The sequence below is a fragment of the Quercus suber genome, unplaced genomic scaffold, assembly GCF_002906115.3.
Source record: "Quercus suber isolate HL8 unplaced genomic scaffold, Cork oak 2.0 scaffold_598, whole genome shotgun sequence".
Lineage (NCBI taxonomy): Eukaryota > Viridiplantae > Streptophyta > Magnoliopsida > Fagales > Fagaceae > Quercus > Quercus suber.
In genome coordinates this window covers 27,241-41,389 of record NW_027070042.1, presented here as the reverse complement: position 1 = coordinate 41,389, position 14,149 = coordinate 27,241, and positions in this window count along the sequence as shown.

The following is a 14,149-nucleotide window of genomic DNA, read 5'->3' as shown; positions in this document are numbered from 1 at the left end:
AGGGTGACTTATTTGTCAACTTTTCCACTATCAGCCCAAAAAAAATATCAAACTCTGCCTTACATAAAGTTGCCAGAGCACACTTAACCTCTGGATTCAAACTTGATTTAAGAGCATTTTTTCTACCATGACTTTCATTGATGGTTGTTCTTCTTCTACCTTTTAAATTTATTCTAATGATTCATCAATTACCACTATTCACCCTATACTCTTACAAACACTTGGAAAATTACACTTTATCCTCCTAAACTATACTTCTTTTACACTTAACACTGCTAAACTATGAGAATGCACACTTAACCCGTAAATTATTCCCCATGTAACACTTACAAGGGTAGCGCCACATTGAAGGCAAGGGGTTCAAATGAACCCCCTGACTTAAAGAAAAAAAAAATTATATTTACATCTATATATATATATATATGTTTGCTTTTAGACCCCTTAAAAACACAATTGGATTAACCTAGTATATCATAATCTATCATATTTTTAGACCCCTTAACACAATCATATATCATATCAATGTAAAGTACGAAATATAAAGAACACAAAGATCTGATCACCCAGGAAAACCAAACTAGTAAAAAACCTAGGGAGGATTTAACCTAGCTATCCTCAAGGTACAACTAAATCCACTATAAAAAAACCGAAGTTTTACAATAGCGACTTAGACCACTAATATCCTATTGCTACCTCATGTAGAAAACTTACTAACACGATAACGTGCAAGCTCTGAGACCATGGACTCCTTCTTTCTTGGATTCTCCAGCAAGTACAAGCACTCCCGCTTGTGTAACTTTAAGCTCTTTAGTGCAACAACTGAATGATCATCAAGCTCTCAATGAAATCTCCTTCTTGATAATCCTAAGCATGTGTGAAGGCAACCACCTCTCAGATCTCATAAGAGATTCACACATATAGCAAGTAGAGCAACCTCAAAAACGTGGCTAGGGTTTCCCTTTTATACATAGGGTAAAACATAAAACCCTATACGTCATATGGGCTTAGGGCTGAGTTGGAAATTCTGTAGAAAAAACATTCTGCCCGACTTTCGATCGGTTAAGTCTAATTCTCGATCGATCAAGCTAGACCGAATTGCACAATGAATTCTGCAACCGCTCGATTCCAACTTTACATAAAACACATACTTTAAGCAAGCCTAAAACAACAAGACTAAAAACCTGTTTTGATCATGGTTTGCCAACAATACAAATTAGAGTTCTAATACATTAGTTCCTAAGCACTTAGAACCTAACAATATATATATATATATATATATTGTGGGGGCCTTTTTCGCTATGTTGGGCCGGGCTGCCCCTTTGTGAATGTAGGCCCAAGTGTTCTGGGTTGCAGGAGTCGAGACCAGGCCAACTGGAACTCAACTTGGCCGATTTGTGCGCGAACTATGCCTCGTCTGCCAGGAGAGTACTTACCGCAGACTGAGCTATTTTAGAGAAAAGCTTGCGGCAGGCAGATAGAATTGATAAAACAAAATCACATGTTCTGGAATGACCAGATAGTTCTTTTAATAAGAAATGACCGAACTACAATAACATTTAACAATCTTTGACAAATAAATAGTAAGGGAAAATGGTAATAAAGATTTAATCCACAGCTTATGTAAATAAATTCAGTTCGGTCTACAAGAGTAAGGCCAAAGAGAAAGAACGCCTCTTCTTAATGCAATTAACCTCCAAGGAAAGAAAACGGGATTCCTGCCGCAGAAGTTAATGGGTTTGAGGGAGGCAGACCTGAATGGACACTTCTCAAAATAATTATAGAAGAGAACAGGGATTCGAGAGGGAGAGAAGGGAAGGGGCCTATCGGTGCATGCCACTATCACTTGCTCCTTTTTTTTCTTTCTTTCTTTCTTTCTTTTCTAGTCCTTTCTTAGTAATTTCCACAATGGTCGTTTTTTAGTGTTATGCTCCTCTGTTTTTCTGAGTAAGTTACAGAGTATTTTCTTTAAGTTGCGTTGTATTGCTCTCGTACTTGTTGTTGTTTTTGCACATGGCAGAGGTGTCCTTTTATAGTGCCTACCATGACTGATTTTTTTACTATTCTACCCTTTAACCGTTTTTCGTCTGGTCTGGGCACACTCGCAGACCCTAACTGTTTTGTCTGCGAGTCCCTCTGTCACAGACACAGACAACATTTTGTCTGTTAGTCCGCCGGGCACCTTGTCCTGCCGCGGTGATGTTTCTCTCTCTCTATCCCTCATGGCATGCACCTATTGGTTCCCACTCAGCCTTGCCTCTTTTGGGTGATATGCCAGCCCAGCAGGACGTATTCCCCAAAAGAGTTTGAGCAGGAACCTCAAAACAGGCCTTCCCCTCTCCCCACCTCCAAACCATGCCCTCTTACCTCTGACCCATCACCCCACCATGTTCTGTATTGGCTGGGTACAGGCTGGTGGTGCCTGGGCCTTGCACGTGGTTTATGTTTGAAGTCTGCCTGCTGTCCATGTATCTGCCGTGTTCTGGACATTTTGCTTGCATTGCCAGTCGTTCGTTCTTGGCTTTTCTGATTTCCCACCCCATAGGGTCTGGACTTTACTGAGTACTGGGCTTTGTGTTCTCTTTAGCCCAATTCTTTAATTGCCTTAGCTTCCCACCGCGTTACTCGGCCTTTCCTACCGCTGCGATTTTTGTTCCTGCTGAGCCTCTTTTTAGGCCTGCCATTCCTTTCTTTCCTCCAGTGGCTTAAGAGAGCCTACTGGTGTTCTTACTCATGGGCTCCATTGTCCCTTTCTTTTTTCCCTTTGGGCCTGCGGCCCTTTTACTTTCCTTGGGCTTCCTTGGCCCATTTAATGACTTTGCTTTCCCATGGGCTTTTGCTAACTTGATTGAGCTTCCCCGGCCCAATCTCCTCATACTCATCCTTGGGGTTCATGGGCTTGCCATCAACCCCTACTTTCTTTTTTACATTGCCTTGGGCCTGCCGCGGCCCATTCTCGCTTTTTCATAGCATACATTGCCCATAGGTGTCATTTCTCTTTTTCCGGGCCCTTTGGGCCCATTTACTTCCTCAAGACCCATTTATTCATGTTATGGGTCTGTGTTCTATTCTTCCTGTTGCATGAGCCTAACAATCTTATTCTATGCCTGCCACTCTTATTGCCTGCTTTGCTGGGTTGGGTTGGCTTTACAAAAAATGACCCTCAACATATATATATATATTTGACCCCTAAAATAAAAATTTAGACATCTTGACTCTAAAAGAAGTAGAAGATGAAGATGCTAACAAAGATTCACAAGAGGAGAGAAATGTTGTTTTATGGCGGAGGAGAACAATTTTTAGCCATTTTGCGGCGGTGGAGGTCCCTTTGTCATAGTGGCTTGTGAGCTGTAGGCGGTAGAGGAAGCAGCATTAGCGATCTCCACAGAGAGAGAGAGAGAGAGAGAGAGAGAGAGAGAGAGATTGAAAACTATTATATTGCAAAAAGGTGAAAAAAATTGGGGATATCGGTGGGGTAGGTGGGGAAATTAATTGGAATGCTACATTTTACTTTGCTAATTAAGAGTGAGTGTGTGTGTGTGTGTGTGTGTGTATATATCAATTTATTGATAGATTACCACGTTGTGGTCATGCAATAAATATCTTTAGGATAAAGATCCTCTAGATTTTATGAAGAAGAAAGCATAGAGCATTACAAGGCCTCTTCGCAATGGCGACTTCGCATTAATGTCAAGGTTGTCACAGGACCACCTTGACTTGTAAAATAATGTATATATATACTTGCAAAAAAATTATATACTAAACTAACCTGCTTTATCTACCCTAATAAAAATTTTAAACACCCTGACTTGAAAGTCATAGGAATTTAGGTTCAACAAAAATAAGAATAATGCTAAATCCACAACATTTTCACAATAATTTTACAATATATCTTATGTAGAAAGTTGTTGGTGATTCTAATTTGAGTTCAATACTGACATTACTTGTTTACTCACCAACAACAACTTTTCGCATAAGATTTGTCATGAAAATGTTGTGGACATTAGCATTACTCCAAAAATAATTTTGGCTCCTCAAACATAATCCTTATCCCCTTAAACTCCAAAAAAATGGGCTTAATAATAATAATAATAATAATTAGCCCAATAACAACAAAAATAACCCCAAAAAAAGACAACATTAGACCAAACAATAACAAGTGAACAAATTGTTCAAGAAAAAGCCTATTCAAAAACAAACAAACAAAAAAACAAAAAACAAAAACAAAAAACAAAAACAAAAACAAAAACAAAACAAAACAAAACAAAAAAAAAAAAAAAAAAAAAAAAAAAAAACTAAAAAATTTATATTTACATATATATATATATATATGTTTGTTTTTAGACCCCTTAAAAACACAATTGGATTAACCTAGTATATCATAATCTATCATGTTTTTAGACCCCTTAACACAATCATATATCATATCAATGTAAAGTGCGGAATATAAAGAACACAAAGATCTGATCACCCAGGAAAACCAAACTAGTAAAAAACCTAGGGAGGATTTAACCTAACTACCCTCAAGGTAAAACTGAATCCACTATAAAAGAACCGAAGTTTTACAATAGCGACTTAGACCACTAACATCCTATTGCTACCTCATGTAGAAAACTTACTAACACGATAATGTGTAAGCTCTAAGACCACGGACTCCTTCTTTCTTCGATTCTCCAGCAAGTACAAGCACTCCCGCTTGTGTAACTTTAAGCTCTTTAGTGCAGCAACTGAATGATCATCAAGCTCTCAATGAAATCTCCTTCTTGATAATCCTAAGCATGTGTGAAGGCAACAACCTCTCAGATCTCACAAGAGATTCACACATACAGCAAGTAGAGCAACCTCAAAAACGTGGCTAGGGTTTCCCTTTTATACTTAGGGTAAAACATAAAACCCTATACATTATATGGGCTTAGGGCTGAGTTGGAAATTCTGTAGAAAAAACATTCTGCCCGACTTTCGATCGGTCGAGTCTAATTCTCAATCGATCGAGCCAAACCGAATTGCACAATGAATTCTGCAACCGCTCGATTCCAACTTTACATAAAACACATACTTTAAGCAAGCCTAAAACAAGACTAAAAACTTGTTTTGATCATGGTTTGCCAACAATACAAATTCGAGTTCTAATACATTAGTTCCTAAGCACTTAGAACCTAACAATATATATATATATATATTTGACCCCTAAAATAAAATTTTAGACATCTTGACTCTAAAAGAAGTAGAAGATGAAGATGCTAACAAAGATTCACAAGAGGAGAGAAATGTTGTTTTGTGGCGGAGGGGATCAATTTTTAGCCATTTTGCGACGGTGGAGGTCCCTTTGTCATAGTGGCTTGTGAGCTGTAGGCGATAAAGGAAGCAGCATTAGCGATCTCCACACAGAGAGAGAGAGAGAGAGAGAGATTGAAAACTATTATGTTGCAAAAAGGTGAAAAAATTTGGGGATATCGGTGGGGTAGGTGGGGAAATTAATTGGAATGCTACATTTTGCTTTGCTAATTAAGAGTGAGTGAGTGAGTGTGTGTGTGTGTGTGTATCAATTTATTGATAGATTACCATGTTGTGGTCATGCAACAAATATCTTTAGGATAAAGATCCTCTAGATTTTAGGAAGAAAAAAGCATAGAGCATTAAAAGGCCTCTTCGCAATGGTGACTTCGCATTAATGTCAAGGTTGTCACAGGACCACCTTGACTTGTAAAATAATGTATATATATGCTTGCAAAAAAATTATATACTAAACTAACCTACTCTATCTACCCTAATAAAAATTTTGAACACCCTGACTTGAAAATCATAGGAATTTAGGTTCAACAAAAATAAGAATAATGCTAAATCCACAACATTTTCACAATAATTTTACAATATATCTTATGTAAAAAGTTGTTAGTGATTCTAATTTGAGTTCAATACTGACATTACTTGTTTACTCACCAATAACAACTTGTCGCATAAGATTTGTCATGAAAATGTTGTGGACATTAGCATTACTCCAAAAATAATTTTGGCTCCTTAAACATAATCCTTAACCCCTGAAACTCTAAAAAATGGGCTTAATAATAATAATAATTAGCCCAATAACAACAAAAACAACCCAAAAAAAAAAAGACAAGATTAGACCAAACAATAACAAGTGAACAAATTGTTCAAGAAAAAGCCTATTCAAAAACAAACAAACAAAAAAACAAAAACAAAAACAAAAAAAAACAAAAAAAACAAAAAACAAAAAAACAAAACTCTAATCATTCAAATTTGTAACTCGTTCAACCCATTATATAAAAATAATATCTAATTTCATTTTTCCTTACAAAATGATACCAAGAGAAATATAATGGTCGTGAGTTCTACTTAACGGTGCCAGCAATTATGCTTGTTTGTTTGTTTAGACCCCTTATCTTATTAATTAGTCAAGTATTTACTTAGGTTAATTATGAGATCTAGGTTAAACATATGCAAACATATTACTTAGTGACGAAAAGTAAAGAAGACAGTAAGATGATAACCCAGGAAAACCAATGAAACCAACTGTTTCAAGGTAAAATCCTGGGGTGGATTTAACCTAGCTATCCTCAAGGTAAACAAATCCACCATGATAGAATGGAAGCTTACAATAGATTTAAACCCTAAATCTAAAACTAACTCAAGTAGGACTTACTAACATGATCACGTGCAACTTTGACTCCACGGACTCTTCTATCTTGGATTTGTTGAACACAAACTCTCCATTTCCGACTTTGAGATCTCACTCAAAGGTTTCAAGTCACCATCAGTAGTAGATCTTTATGCAGCAACTTGTTTCCACCAGTTCTTGATTGTAGATCTCATTCCGATAGACACTTGTAGAGTTAGAAGGTTACAGAAACCCCCCAGATCTCACAAAAGTAACTCACAAGACTTCCATGAGCTTGTAAAATGTGATTATGGTTTTCCTTTTATACTAGGAAGTGTTAGACTGAAACCCTAGATGTTTTTCATGGGCTTTGGGCTTGATTTAAAATCTGTAGAACAAGATTTTCAATCAATCAAACCTATCTTTCGATCAGTTGAGCTTCACAGTTACTGAACTCCTTTTTTTCTTTTTTCTTTTTCTTTTTGTTGCAGCTTACATGTTCTTGAATCTTGACTTGAACTAACATGAGTCATGTCTAACACCTAATCTAGAGATGTTTTGATCTCGGTTTGCCAACATACATAAATTTGGACACTAAACATTTAATCCTAAATATTTAGAACCTAACAATCTCCCCCTTTGGCAATCCGTTACAAAACACACATAAACTTAAATTTCTCAATTCAAGAACTAACCCAATTACAAGATATTGCCCTAATACAATTCTATCATAATCTACTATCTATCTATTGCTAAAACAGGCAACAGTTGTTGAAAAAATTAACCTGTAAATTCCATAAATGCATGTGTGGAAAATTCAATGTAAATCAAAATTTAAAACTGAAATTGAATTCACAAAACATAATAGAGAATCAAACATCAAATGATAAACATTATCAAAACCATTAATGTATTAACACAACATATCATGTTTCATCTCTTCTCTCAACTTTCAACTCTCCCCCTACCTACAAAAGCTGCATAAATCTACTTTTCCCTTAAGTACAAGAGCTCTCTCACTCTACTCCCCCTTTTTGTTATGCATTACCAAAGGTAACCATCAAAAATCAAAGGATGGAGGAGGTGGAAAAGCACTCCTATACTCAATAAAATTCACTCTAAAAGCAGCAACTTCACTGATAAGCTCATCCAAAAGCTGTCTATATGCTACTTGAGTCATCATTAATGTCTCCATCATAGCACGAAGAGAGAGAGGAGGAGGAACAATAGGCTCAGCATCACCAGTCTCAACATCTACCTCATCAACACCATCCTCAGCAATAGCAACTGTAATATCAACAAGAATCTCCTCAGCAGCTAATCTCTAGCGGTAGACTCTACTCATGGTCTCTTGGATGAACCAACACTTGGTTCAACCATCTTCTTTTATGCTTGCCGCTGTCTAAGAAAAGAAGATCCTATGGGTGCGGTGTGATGAAAGGAATCAGAGGCAGGAAAATCCTCAAGCTCTAGATAAGCTAGGATCCTACTAATGAAAATAGGGAAGAAGAGATGATACTTCCTAGACTTACTCCTATGTACTACAACGATCGTTTGAATAAAAAGAGATGGAAAATAAATAGAACCATCAATACTAAGAACATACAAAAATATGCATCTATCAATAAGAATAGTATGCACATGAGAGATAGGAAAGGTATTGTGACATACTATCCTAAAAAACATGTAACTTTACTTGGTTAACTCATAAGAGTTAAGTCTTGGCTTAGTTCCCTATGCGATAGATCTTCCATAAATTAAGAAGTATCATGACATCATCAATAAGAGGAAACTCAATGTATGGATAGATAGGTCTACGAACAAGAGGCACACGAAGAGCATCAGATACTATTTCTGTAGTTATCCTAAACTCTTTACCTCGAATCCAAGTAGTCAGAATGTGACCACCGGATGAATCAGACTAAATAGAGAGATTCGAGTAGAATTCTCTAATCAAAGCAGCAAGAGGAGATGTAGACACCACATTTTGTACCCGTTAATAAATTTTAGTCCCAGCCCCAATAATGAGCTTGAAATATGTCAACCAAGGGTAATTAAAGAGTTCACAATAGTTTGGAAGTAATCACAACTCAAAAGTACTCAAATTGCTTTAATATCGATACTGAAAAATAACTTTTGCTCACTGTTTTTACCATAACTTTTGATCCATAAAGAATTTTTGAGTGAAGTTTGTTTCATTGGAAAGTAGACATCCTGGGCTTCAATTTGAAAACATATTTTTCCTAATTTGGACTTATGTTAAGTAAGTTATGACCATCTGAAATCAGGCAAACTAGGTAGTTCGATTTTCTGGGTTTTAAAACTTCATTTTAAATGGCCAAAATGTCATGCTTCGATGTGGGCAGGCCCATAAACCCTTGGAACGTCCAAAGACAATTAAAAAGCCCTAAAAACCATAATTTTAACTTATAAATACTCATCTTATGCCTCCAATCAAAACCCTAGCTAGAGAGAGTGATTTTTTGGCCTCCATCTTCTCTAAACTCTTTTTTCCCTCTTTTAAAACTGGGGGGTAGCCTCTTAGCACGTTTTTCAATAATCAAAAAAATCTCTCTTTAGTTAGTTCTAAGGCATAACTTTTTTTTTTTTTTTTGAAATAGTTCTAAGGCATAATTTTTTTTTTTTAAATTTAAAAAAATTTAAAAAAAAAAAAACGAAAAAAAAAAAACCTTCTCAAAACCTTTTGTTCTTGAGTTGTGATTACTAACAAATATTGTGTTCTTTGATTATCTTTGTCTTCTCCATCTAACCTAAATAACATCAAATTTGTGATTCTAATTCAAAGTGAGTCTCTTTTCCATGATTTACCACCTTGCTTAATATGATTCACATGATTTTCTTGATATAGTTTCTCCATTTGTTATATTAGACGTGTTTGATGTTTTAATTATGTGTGATATGTTCAAATATGATTTTAGGTTGTTTATAATCTGTTCTTGTTGTCCTTGGTTTGTTATTTTGGTTTCATGTAAAATATAACATGTATGTTTATTTTATGTAGTTTAGTTTAATTATTTGTTTTGTTTCATGTTTATTTGTTTATGTTGATGCTTTGTGATAAGGGGAATTTTTAATTGAAAAAATAAAAGTTGATCTCCAAAGACCCGTCAGCTCTATTATGCAAGCTGAAGATAGTAAGCTGAAGGTAGTAAGCTGAAGGGTAAGCTGAAGGTAGTAAGCTGAAGGTAGTAAGCTGAAGGGTTGAAGGTAGTAAGCTGAAGATAGTAAACTGAAGGTAGTAAGCTGAAGGTAGTAAGTTGAAGGGTTGAAGGTAGTAAGCTGAAGATAGTAAGCTGAAGGGCAAGCTGAAGGCAGTAAGCTGAAGATAATAAAGCTGACGACCCTAAAGCTGACGACCCTAAAGCTGACGACCCTAACGAGGTCGTAGGCAAAGCTGACGACCCTAAAGCTGACGACCCTAACGAGGTCGTAGGCAAAGCTGACGACCCTAAAGCAGACGACCCTAACGAGGTCGTAGGCAAAGCTGACGACCTTAAAGCTGACGACCCTAACAAGGTCATAGGCAAAACTGACGATCTTAAAGCTGACGACCTTAAAGCTGACGACCCTAACGAGGTCGTAGGCAGAGCTGACGACCCTGACGAGGCAGTAGGCGAAGCTGATGACCCTAATGAGGGAGTAGGCAAAGCTGACGGCTCTAAAGCTGACGGCTCCAATGTATTCTTAACTTGATCACCACGCATGAATGATAAAAAGATGACTTGCTTTCCACGTTCAATATTAGAGTCCTATAAGGAAAGGATTCCGTAATCTACGCTCATAAGGATTCCTATAAGGAAAAGACTTCTACTCCAAGGAAGAGAGGTCCACCCTCTACTACTATAAAAACCCCAATACCCTCACAAGCCAAGGTAAGCATAATTGACCCCGCTCTAGCGCTTTAGAGTTGTGAGAAGTTCTAACTTGACCTTTGGAGGGTATTTGGCCGGTACCATACCGGTACTCCTCTTAAGGCCTTCAGCTTTTGTGTTGTGCATGTGCTGTTTCGAGTGTGCGAGGACCGTGTGGCTCACTGGTGGTTTTTTCAGCATCATCACTTTGTATTTTTGTTTTATGTTAGTTAGTTTTTAGGGTTTCTAACATGCTTGTTTGATCTCACATATTATATATTTGTTTGATTAAATCTCTAAAAATGTAATTTTTCGAATTTGTGCTAAAGGATACGTACACATTTTTGAGTATGCGTGCGCATGGTTTAACCATGCGTATGCATAGTTGAATACGCGTACGCAACCCAAATCCAGATTAGAGAAAAATCTTGTTTTTTATTATTTTAATCACTTATTTCACATGTTATTTGATCTATTTGACTATGATTAGGTTAATTATTTATGCTTAATTATTTTCCATGTTTGCTTTAGTATTTTTGCCATGTTTAGTCTATTTGATATTATTTCCTTGTGTGTTTTATTTAATTGTCAACTTGCCATGTTTAATTTATTTTGTTTGATTATGTTTTATTCATTTCCTTTTATATTGTGATATGCTTTTAACATGTTGTATGTGTTTTTTTTTTTAATTTAAAGTACATGATGTATGTTTAGGTTAAGGATTAGGGCTCTCTTAATAAACTCTTTAATTAAATATGGCCTAGCAACACATAATGGAGGCCGGCCCACAAGCCAGATAGTCTTGGGTACTTAACACCTTCCCTAGCTGTACTCAAACTCCAAACCCATAATCTGGTACATGGATTCATGTGTGTAAGTGATTGGCTCAAAGGGCCCAATATGGTTCCTAGACCTAATCTAAGTGGCAACTCCATTAGTCCACAGGGGGTATCAGATCATGACAAGGAGACAACCAACCCCTAGACTCTAGATTTCTATGGATAGAACGATCTAACTCATCTAGACAGACTTGTCTTTCAACCCAAATAGAGCTATACTTAACCAAAGCATCAAATTTTTGAGCATTTTGAAGCACATGAAACCTAGTTTGGTCAACAACCTCAATTGGTTTAGAAGTAAACCAAGAGACTCATTTGACTATGGTCTTAATGTTTCTAGACTTCTTATGGGCCATTACTAGGATCTAAGGAGTTGGAAACAAGAAGAAAAAAAATCACAAAAACCAAGGTCAGATTGCATTAAAGAGAAATAAACACAATGTATATGCAATCTTCAAAATCTATATGATGCATGAAGCATAAACTCCAATGATGCATGAACGAATACTTTGAAATGTTCAATTTTATCATAATTTTGAAAATTAACCCAGAAAATCAAGTTTTATGAAAAATCCCCAAATTTTGAAGAACATAAACCCTAATTTTTCAAAAAGCATATCAATTGACCAATTGATCATCACAATAGTTAGGGAACATGTTATAAGCAATCAATCAATCAATCAATTACAAGAGTTAATTTCAAACAATTTCAACCAATTGAACAAAAACCCCAATTTCCTCAAGACACATGAACCCTAATTTTGAAAATTTTCACCATCCATGAAATTTTTCAATTAAAGCAGAGAGATCATGTTAACAATATGCAAACACAAAAACCCATTGATCATTTTGAAACGAAAACTTAAAAAATATCAAAACCCCCTAAAATCTACAAAGTTCAAAATTTTCAGAATTTTTAAAGATTATGCATGAAATGGTTGTAAAATGATCAAATAGAAGGGGTAAAAGAGTCATACCCAGAGTGTAGAAGAAAACCTTTGAAGCTTTTAAATCGAATAAGACAAAAAAAAATTCTAAAAAGAGGGATCGAGAGCAAACGAAGAGAATAGAAGAAAAAGGACATATTGATCTGTCAAACCCTTAAGAATTCAAAAAATTCAAATTTCGATTGGTTGAAAGGAATCAAGCAGCGATCAAAGGGACAGATAAACAAATTTCGACTGATCGAGCAAAAATCGAACAGGAATCGAGCGAGGCAATGAGTTTTGACCTAAAAATTCAATTTTTTCGATTGGTTGAGAATCATTTTCGATCGATCAAAAACTTGAAAAACTGGAATTTTGAAGAACTTGGAAATTTTTTGTAGAAAAACAACTGAAAACCAATTTTCATGGTATGAAGTGCATACAAATGATTCCAGAAGTTTTCAAAAGCATATTTCACTTAAGTTTTAGAAAATTTTCTCTTCAAATTCTACCCAACCCAAAGAAAATGTATTAAACATCACACAATGTGTAATTTCAGATGGCCATATTAGTTAGCACACAATCAAAATGTACTAAGTTTAGCATAGATTTGCGTGTAGTGTGTGCAACTAGCAAGTGTGCAGAATATAGAATAGGTGATATGTAGATAGTAATCAAACCAATTTTCTACATCGTCAATCACAATGGCTTAAAAGTGACTGTCACCTAAAGAGTTACATCATATAACTCTCAGATCTCCTAGAAAATACAATTGCAATCATGTAAAATCTTCTTTTTTTAATTTATTTATATATATATATATATATATATTTTTTTTTTTTTTTTTTTTTTTTTTTTTGCTATTCCTTTTTCTTTGTTTTCTTTTGAATTTTTCTTTTAAGCACAATCAAAGATATCATGCATGGGCATATAAAAGATAGAAAAGAAAATACCCCTATTACACTTTTCTTTTGACAATAACACCTCGTTTAATCTTGCTATGCAAGTGCTACACCTTACCAAGCATGACTTCTATAATTTGCACACAGTGTTGATTGAATAACAGCGGTAAGATGGTTATTTATGTCTTTCTCTTAAGATTTTCTAGTCCTTACGATCAAAATATGTGACATTAAAATCAAGATTGTTTGTTCAAAAACTATAAACAACTCACACAATTAAGTACTACATAACACAAACTAGCAAAGTTCAGAAAATAGCTCATCAAGGCTAAACAAGGTACACAATCATGAAATATAAATTCATTTGCCAACCTTAATTACACACATAGTGATGTGCAATAAACTTTTTTTTTTTTTTTTTGAAATTTTCTATTTTTGAAATTTTAAAAAAAAAAAAAACTTTAAAAAAAAAAATTCAAATCAACCCTAGAATGAAATGCATTAATGAAATGTAGAAAAATAAAATCCTAAGCAATTTGTTCAAAGGAATGAGAGAGATAGCACGAGGACCATGTCAAACAGACTTAGTGAAGTTGAGTCTTTTGCATCCACATTTTCTTAGATGCAAACCTAAAGTTGGAGTTTCTAGACACATGAGATTTTTGATCAACTTCAGCATTGGTATAGAGGCTAAAAGCCTTTACCAACTCATGAATAAGTGTCATGAGATCTTGTGCTTTTGGCACAGACACTTTTTTTTTTTTTTGGTTGTTTGCTTTGTTGCTTACAACTTGAAACAATTTAGGTGTGTATGCCTAGCTCCACCACAGAAGTGACAAAACCATTGAGGCTTGTGCTATTTCTTATCTATAGGATGAGTAGGTTTCTTGGGTTTTGTTTCACTAAGATCTACCCTAATTCTTCTAGTAGCTAGGACCTCTTCCTTAGGTATCCTAAAATCAAGTTTAGATATATCTACAGCAGGGACAAACTTGGG